We start from the raw sequence: 9455 nt of genomic DNA on the forward strand, positions 1-9455 counted from the left end.
CCATGGCATCATGTTGGGTTCTCTAGATGCTCTTTTGTAGGATGGCCAAGTTTTTTGTAAATTAGTAATATTTTCTATGTTACCTAAATTGTCTGACAAATAACTTTTTATAGTGTGTATTATATTGTAAAGCTGTGTCTTTAATTTAATTGAGTTAAATTGTGATCTTTGCATCTGTTCCTTGATCTGGTATGCAAAGCATTTGTTTTTCCTTCCTCCGTTTTTTGCATAAAATTGTGATTTTTTTTCATCTACCTTTGTATTTTCAGTCATAAGTGCATTTAATTTACATTTTTCATTGTATAATTTTCTACAAGTATAGCATTCTGTTTTTTATTAATTTTTAAAACTCCTTCTGCAGTGATTGGTTTTTTAATGTAAGGTTAATCAAGGTCAATATTATCAAACTTGGGTGCCTAAACTTGGATTTATGCACCTGACACTAGACACCCATGCTTAAAAATGTTAGTGCATATTTTCTATTTTGAAAGATCTCTAAGGAGGTAAGGTGACCTCTGTTCACAGACTTAGTGCCCCAATAAGATTGTGCGTGAAGCCAGGTATATTATATATAACTTGTAGCCATGGACAAGGACCATATTGGGACAAGCACTGTACAAATACAGAACAAAAAGACGGTCTATTCATGAAGGGTGAATATTCAGACTGTATGTAAGTGATGCTTAGGTAGGCGAATTACGATAACTGTCGCAACCCCTTAATCACAGTTGCCTGGGGCACCAGGGCTCACAGGATCTGTATGAACAAGGATCTTTGACATTATATTATCTCTAGACCTTCATTCTGCTCACTCTACACTTGTATTATGTCCCCTAAATCCTTTGTCTGTTTTGTCTCTTTGAATTATTTTAGTCTGTTTGTACAGACTATACTACGGGGGCCTGATTTCAGTTGGGGTCCCCAGACATTTTTCTAATACAAATATTATCTATGTCCCTTTCTAGCCCATCCTCAGCCTGTCCAAAAGTGGCCTTCTGTACTAGCCTTACACAGACCTGCAAGGAGATGTAGTGCATATAAAAACGGTTTTAAAATTGTAAGCTATCACTTTAAATGTCAGGGATTTTCCTGGTCCTGCTTGCAGGCTACGAGGATCTGTAAGGAAGGGTGTGATCTGAGTCAAATTGGCTGTCTGCATACTGACTGCTATCTAAAGTGAGGTGCTCTGTTTAGGGAGCAGCCTGCTTTGCCTCGCTCTGTTTTGGGATTCCTGTGTTATCATTTTGATTTCTAATAAATAAAGTAGTCATGTTGCAACCTTCCAGCAAGAGTATTTTGTTATTTTTTTATCTGATTTTCTCCACTTGTATGCTGACAAACATAAAAGGAGACCATTTCCCTGGCAAGTAGGGTGTGCTCAGCCAGTTGCCCCTTTAACACTAATCCCTCCACAGCGGTGTTCAGAGCTCTGGATAGCAAGCAAAGAAAGAACAATTATAAATAAAATATTTGTCTCCAACATTCACCTAACATTTGCCAACATACCAGTCAGAAAACTTATGAATGCAGGCAAATACAACAAAAGATATTCAAACTGGGATATTTTCACAACACTTTCTCAGATGTACGTTATACTTCGCAAACTGGTTAGGTGTCAAAGAAATCAACCGATCATTATACTGTCATTGGTGTAAGATTAATATAAGTACCTTGTTTTATAAAGCATATGTCATATCCAATATCAGCTCAGTACTAGATGTGCATAAGTTAGCAAATATCAAATACTATACAAATTCATCTTCCAGTTAATTCCTGACCTCTGCCTGTTGCAAGAGATAGTCCAAGCCGTCTATAATATCTGCTCAGCTCAAGGAGAATTTCATAAACTAGATTTATTTTGGCTCTGAATATCAACGCAACACACTGATTCATACAACAGAGGTTATCCTGAGTCAGAATCTACACATTTCCAAAAAAAGTCAGTGTTACTAAACTAACTCTGAAGTGCAGGGGCGTTGACTATTTTCTGATGTTACTTGATGCTTAGGGCTTGCTTCTAATCTCATGCCACTGTAAACCAGGAGTGACTCCACTGAAATAATGGAGGTAAAGGAGTTTTACACCAGTACAAGAACTATATCAATCCCTATTATCTGGGGGGAAATTTCTTTCTATTGTACTCTAGATAGCCTACTTATAACTGCATCTATCTGGTTGTTACATGTTTGGCTTTCAAGTAGTCCTTAAGGATTCTGACAGCTATGCTGTTTTATACACATTTTGAAATAAGAAGCAGTACTGGAAATCTAACCCCCATCCAAACCACACTGCTCAGTTATTGCTGGCAACTGTAACAGCATCCTCTCAGATTAAAGTACTAGGTTTTCTCACTGTTCTGTACAGTATAGTATAGTATTGAGTAATCGCTTCTGCCCTTTTTTGGGAGCCCATTGACACCACAAGAGTCATCAGTCACCCAAATCTGGAAACAAATCTCCCTATACATTTTACTATTTTTGCTCTCTTCTCTGTCTTTTAATATTTCCTCAAGACTCTCAAGGGTTAGTTATGCACCCTTACTTGATAGTTTGGTCTCTCCTTTCCTCTTTTTAAAGAGCATCGCCTCAGCACTGCAGAAGTTCATAGATGCATTCCTCACCACCACAGGTTTTCATTGATGTATTCAGGGAAGTTAAACGACCACATGAGAGAGAGGTGAGGGCTCTTGAAGCTCACATGTGTGGGTCATCCCAGGTGTGAACATCTTTAACATGGGAGTGTTTCATACACAATAAATGTTGCTGTAATCTAGTGGTAAACCAGACAGGCATGCTGCCCTACTGCTTCATTTCTGTCCAAGCATACCGCCAGTGACTGACAAAGTGAATTTTGAAGTGTCTGAGAGCAAGGTGATGAATGTTTCATATTATTAGGGACTAGATGCAAGATCATTTGGATTCTAGTAGCTATTGAGGCCCGGGAAAAAGTCAAAGCTAGGATCAGTAGCTTTCTTCATTCTCCTAGAAGACCGAGAATAAAACTGTAATCATACTGCTTTTTTAAAATGTGGTGGCCGTAGCTAATGGCCCCAGTAAACAAGCAATTTAATAAAAGTATCTGCTGCTACAATTTGTGCATGTGTTAATTTACAGTGCTGGCGACAGTGGACCGGAAAGGCTGGCTGCTAGAAAAAACAGAACCGAATAGAAAGCAGTCATGTCTTTCTGGCACTGAATCAACTTTCTCCGGGCAACGGGGAGGGTTTCAGACACAGCTGAGCGAAAATGTTTTTGAAGAGTTTGCAAACATTTTATCAAAATAAAAATGGCACTTCCCACAATTATCTGAATCGATCATAGTTTCATCCATTGAATGGCTCAGAAGGAAAACACTCAATTCAACATTATTTTAAGCATGATTCTAAGATATGAAGACCTCTAGTCCACATAAATAAACATCATCCCTCAAAATATGGCCTCATTCTTCCATTAGTTTCCTACTGATATTCATATAAGTGAATGAAATGAAATGGATCAAGTATGCGAATGGACCTTTCACAAATAGCACCATGGAGCGAGTGGTTTGTAAATGAGGATGTAACATAAAATGAGCCCATTGCATATAAATCTATATACATGGCAGCTATATAGGGTTTGGGGGTTTTTTTGTATATAAGAATACACAACTTCCCAAACCCCTCGTCCAGAGGCGTAGCTAGACAAATATCTGAGCAGAACCATCACATCAAATATGACTGCATGTACTTACAATTATCTGGAGTGACTGTGACACAAGAAAACTGGATGTAAAATAAGCTAGGCAGCTAATAAATTTGGCTCAGTGATTCTTTCCTTCAGAAAGGTCCCCAGCTATTTTTAGGTATTCAGCATAAATTTTCAAAAGTGCCTAAGTTGCATGAAAAAAACAGGAAGAGATTTAAAGTGTCCTGAAATTCTCTAGGCCTGCTAGCTCTTTTCCTAAAGTCTTTTCCTCTATCTGTCTATCCCTCTGTTATTTGTTTGGGCAACCCTCCTGCTTATAAAAATTTGGCCATCCAATTAGGGAATGGAAGCTAGGCCATATGATTTAGATCACCACTCGCATAAACCAACTACTGAATTCCAATTACCCAATACAGGAAGGAATATTTCTTCAAACAGTTCGAGAAGAAAACCACACCAGTTCCAAGGGGCTTGTTAAAAATGTTCAGCAAACAATTTTAAACAATGAACAATTCTAGGAAAATTCTCATTGATTCACAGATCATTCACAAGCAGGAAAAGAGACCGAAAAGTTTGCTCGTAAGAGGGTTCATACAGCTTTGCATTCAGATGGGCACGTTGCTTTTGGATAAAGAGTGAAATTCAAAGGGGATTCTGGAAGAAGAGTTTGTGTGAGGCACAGAGACCATCTTGAGGCATAATGACGGTCTGTTGTGTCCCCCGAGTTTCTGGGAGTCACACAGCAGACTCCGGACAACCTGATCACAGAGGCAGACTCACTGAGCAAATGAGTTGGAGTAGTGGGTGCCTGTGCCTCACTGGTAACACTTCAGCTGTTACCAGCCTTCCATGCTTTGGGGTTGCATTAAGATATAAAATGACAAGGGGATTTGTAACCCTTCTGCCCGTCACAGTTGGCAGCAACAACGGCCGGGTTCAATATCTAGGGGATTCATTCCAATAACACAATGCAAACCGGCTCGAGCCCCCACCCAGTAACCTGGGACAAATATATACCACCCCCGCTGGGTGCCTCCAAGAGGCAATACTTCCCCTCTCGCAAGCACCTAGTCTGAGTGTAGCAAAAAGCCTTTTAATAACAGAGAGAAACAATGTGGCATTATGTTGGGGAAACACCACCAACAGGATTCGTAACACAACCCATGAGCAAAAAACCCACCCCAAGCAAATTGGGGCATGCCCTTTCCCTTTGGTTCTTGAGTCCAGCAACCCCCAAATCACCCAAAGTCCCAAAACTCCAATGCCCCAAAAGTCTCTGTCCCTGGTCAGGGCAGCCCCAGATTTCGAAAGTTTATCTGCAGAGCTTTACCTCCCAACCTGGGTGGAGATGGGGGGCAGAAGAGAGGTAAGGGGCACCTTACATGATCTGAAGCTGACCGCCCCACAGCTCCATAGGCCTTCACTCCACTCTGCCAGCCGCCCCACAAACTGCTTCGCTCCGCTCCGCTCCCCACAAGCAACTCCTGCCATCCCACAAACTGCTCCACCAGCCGGTCCGCGAACTGCTCCGAGTCCCACAAGCAGCTTCCACCGTTCTATGAATTGCTCCACCAGCCTGTCCTGTCCTGCTGCGCTATAAAGGCAGACTTGACCACTGGATTGGCCTCTGGAGGGACCCTGGGCAGCTCTGGAAATGGGCCAATGGCACCAAATTCAACAACCTGTAAGTCCTCTGTGAATTCCCTGGGCTTTGGGTCCCTGGCGTCTGAGATAGCGAGTTCAGGCCGACGCACCAGTCAGTGCTATGTACTCTGTGTATTAGTGATGGGTGGAAGCAAGTGGTGTCTGCTGGGAGACTGGCCAAAGCTTTCAGATCTGTCTGGCTTTAGTGGGGCCATCTGCGTTAAAGATGCCTGATAGTCACAAATGCTGAGTGCTTGGGGCTGCCGTGAGAACTGGGGTACAGTAGAGATGTCCCAGACGACATCCCAAGAGGGATTTCAGTGGGATGTGGGTGTGATCAAATAACCAAACCCCAGTTGAGCCGATAGCAGGGTTTGACCCTGGACCATCAGCGCTGAAAGAACGGCAGAGTAGGTCACGCTGACGGGGGAGTGGCACTACATATCCAGGAAAGCACAGAGTAAATTAGAGTAAAAATCTTAAACAAATGCAACTGTATCCTAGCATCTCTCAGAATAGAAATTCCACACTTGAAGAATAGGAATCTAGCAGCAGGAATATACTACTGACCAGGATGGGGACTGTGAAATTTACGGAGATTAGAGAGGCTACAAAAGCAGAAAACCCAATAATAATGGGGGTTTTCAACTATCCCCATATTGTCTGGGAACATGTCCCCTCTGGATGGGATGCAGAGAAGTGATTTTTAGACACCATCAATGACGGCTTGTTGGAGCAGCTAATCCTGGCACCCAGAAGGGAAGGGGCAATTCTTGATTTAGGCCTAAGTGGAGCACAGGGTCCGGTCCAAGTGGGGAATGTAGCTGAACTGCTTGGTAATAGTGACCATAATGTAATTAAATTTAACATTTAACAGCTCACTTCATCGGATACATTCAGTGGAAAATAACAGTGAGTAAATGTATATACACACAGAACACGAAAAAATGAGTGTTTAACACGCATACTGTAAGGAGAGTGATCACTTAAGATGAGCTATTACCAGCAGGGGAGTAGGGTGGGGGGAGAGAGAAAAAACCTTTTGAAGTGATAATCAAGGTGGGCCATTTCCAGCACATTTCCAGGAGTTTACAAGAGCATCTGAGGAACAGTGGTGGTGGGGGGGGAGAAATAGTTTTAAACACCCATTTTTTCATGTTCTGTGTATATATAAATTTACTCATTGTTATTTTCCACTGAATGCATCCGATGAAGTGAGCTGTAGCTCACGAAAGCTTCTGCTCAACTAAATTGGTTAGTCTCTAAGGTGCCACAAGTCCTCCTTTTCTCCTTGCGAATACAGACTAACACGGCTGCTACTCTGAAACCTGTCACAATTAAATGAATAGGCAGCAGGTCTGACACAAACAAAAGGAAAAAGAAAAAGAGTACTTGTGGCACCTTAGAGACTAACCAATTTATTTGAGCATGAGCTTTTGTGAGCTACAGCTCACTTCATCGGATGCATACTGTGGAAACTGCAGAAGACATTATATACACACAGAGACCATGAAACAATACCTCCTCCCACTCCACTCTCCTGCTGGTAATAGCTTATCTAAAGTGATCATCAAGTTGGGCCATTTCCAGCACAAATCCAGGTTTTCTCACCCTCCGCCCCCCCCCCCCACAAACTCACTCTCCTGCTGGTAATAGCCCATCCAAAGTGACCACTCTCTTCACAATGTGCATGATAATCAAATGGGCCATTTCCTGCACAAATCCAGGTTCTCTCACCCCCTCACCCCCCTCCAAAAACCACACACACAAACTCACTCTCCTGCTGGTAATAGCTCATCCAAAGTGACCACTCTCCCTACAATGTGCATGGTAATCAAGGTGGGCCATGTCCAGCACAAATCCAGGCTTTCTCACCCCCCCCGCTTTTTTTTTCCCCCGGGGACACACACACACACACACACAAACTCACTCTCCTGCTGGCAATAGCTCATCGAAACTGACCACTCTCCAAGTTTAAATCCAAGTTTAACCAGAACGTCTGGGGGGGGCGGGTAGGAAAAAACAAGGGGAAATAGGCTACCTTGCATAATGACTTAGCCACTCCCAGTCTCTATTTAAGCCTAAATTAATAGTATCCAATTTGCAAATGAATTCCAATTCAGCAGTTTCTCGCTGGAGTCTGGATTTGAAGTTTTTTTGTTTTAAGATAGCGACCTTCATGTCTGTGATTGCGTGACCAGAGAGATTGAAGTGTTCTCCGACTCGTTTATGAATGTTATAATTCTTGACATCTGATTTGTGTCCATGTATTGGGGGAGGGGCCAAAAGGCAACTTGGGGGGAGGGAGAGGACGGGATGGGGCGGGTCAGAGCCTCTCTGCAAGCTGGAGAGAGAGAGAGAGAGAGAGAGAGACACACCCCCCCAGCGCCTGTCTTCCCACTTCCACATTGTAAGGTGGCGGGGAGGACCGAGGGGACGGGGCCTCAGGGGAAAGGGTGGTGCAGGGGGCAGTCCCCGGTTCGGGCGCCAGTGGTCCCGTCCCCCCCCAGCACACTCACTTTAAGGTACTTCCACTGCCCCGGAAAGCCGAGTGTGGGGGGACTGGGCTGTCGCCCCTCCGCAGCCAGCTGCTGCACACAGGGCCTGCTGGGGAGGGGCTGCGGCTGGCCGGGAAGCTGAGTCCGGGCAGGGATCAGGCTGCTGCTGCCGCCCCTCCCCAGCCAGGCTCTCCCCAGCAGCTGGCTATGGCCGCTTGCTCCCTGCCTGGGGCCTGGCTGCCCAGTCTCTGTGGCACAATCGGTTTAGCGCATTCGGCTGTTAACCGAAAGGTTGGTGGTTCGAGCCCACCCAGGGACGCAGATCTGCTTTGGGCAGGGAAGGGATAGCTCAGTGGTTTGAGCATTGGCCTGCTAAACCCAAGGTTGAGAGTTCAATCCTTGAGGGTGCCATTTGGGATCTGGGTCAAAAAGTGGGGATTGGTCTTGCTTTGAGCAGGGGGTTGGACAAGATGACCGGCTGAGGTCCCTTCCAACCCTGATAGTCTATGAACAGGGGGAGGGGCAGAGCAGCAGGAGGACACAGCCCTGCCCCTCCCATCCACATGTCTGGAAGACACGCCTAATATGGTATCATACGTCACTGGCCGACAGTCTATAGCGGGGGTGGTCAAACTACAGCCCGCGGGTCAGGGGACCCTCCTGTCCGGCCCCTGAGCTGCTGGCCCGAGAGACTCGCCCACTTCCCTGCAGCCTCAGGCCAGGCGCTCTCCCCGGCAGCTGGCTACGCTGCATTGAGCCGCATCGGGTGGGGGGGGCTCTATCCCGCTCCCCGATGCGCCTCATATGGATCATTCCGTGTCGGTGTCCCCGGATCTCGCAGCGTGGCGTATTTAAGGAGGACACCCACGCCCAGCCTGAGCCATAAGCCCGGGAGCCAGCCACACAATAGCGGGGAGCGCTGCGGGATCCTGACCGGCTGGAGCCTCTGCTCTTCGCCCGCTCCCTGGGGACAGACAGCTGGGTGCGTTTCCCTTCGGTGTTGCTGACCTGCCCAGCTGAGCGGGGCTGCAGCCGCGGGACCCTCTCCCCGAGCCTGGCAGCTCCCAGCGGGGCAGCCCTTCCCCTTGCTGCTCCCTCTGCCTGCCAGCCGGGTTCACTCTGAGCCCGCTCCAGGGCACACGAGCCTGGGCGAGCTGCGAGCCAGGATCCAGGCGCCGGCTGCCCACGGAGCAATCAGGGGCTGGGGGTCTCCACCAGCAGGTGAGGAGGGGCTGGTGTTGTGCACGGATCGGGGAGGGGGCAAGCAGGGAGGTGCCAGGTGGGCGGGGGGGAGAAGACCTGGGTGGGTGCATCGATCACACTGGGGAACCCCGGGTCTATTGGGGAAGGGGCTGTGCGCTGACCAGATGGGGGAGGGGTCGGGCGGAGTCTATTGTGGAGGGGGCTGTGCTGTGATCGGAGGGGGCGGTATTGGGGAGGGGGCTGTGCGCTGACCAGATGGGGGCGGGGGTGGGCGGGGTCTATTGGGGAGGGGGCTGTGCTCTGATCGGGTGGGGGTATTGGGGAGGGGGCTGTGCGCTGACCAGATGGAAGGATTCATAGATTCATAGATATTTAGGTCAGAAGGGACCATTATGATCATCTAGTCTGACCTCCTGCACAACGCAGG

The 9455-nt window shown here is 46.7% G+C and overlaps 1 non-coding gene across 1 annotated transcript; it reads left to right on the forward strand.

The window, feature by feature from the left end:
* The first annotated feature begins 8069 nt into the window (after positions 1–8069).
* Positions 8070–8144, forward strand: TRNAN-GUU (transfer RNA asparagine (anticodon GUU)). Its single transcript has one exon. It is a non-coding gene; the product is annotated as a tRNA-Asn (tRNA).
* Positions 8145–9455: the final 1311 nt, after the last annotated feature.

This window comes from Eretmochelys imbricata, chromosome 14 (genome assembly GCF_965152235.1).
Source record: "Eretmochelys imbricata isolate rEreImb1 chromosome 14, rEreImb1.hap1, whole genome shotgun sequence".
NCBI classification, from domain to species: Eukaryota; Metazoa; Chordata; order Testudines; family Cheloniidae; genus Eretmochelys; species Eretmochelys imbricata.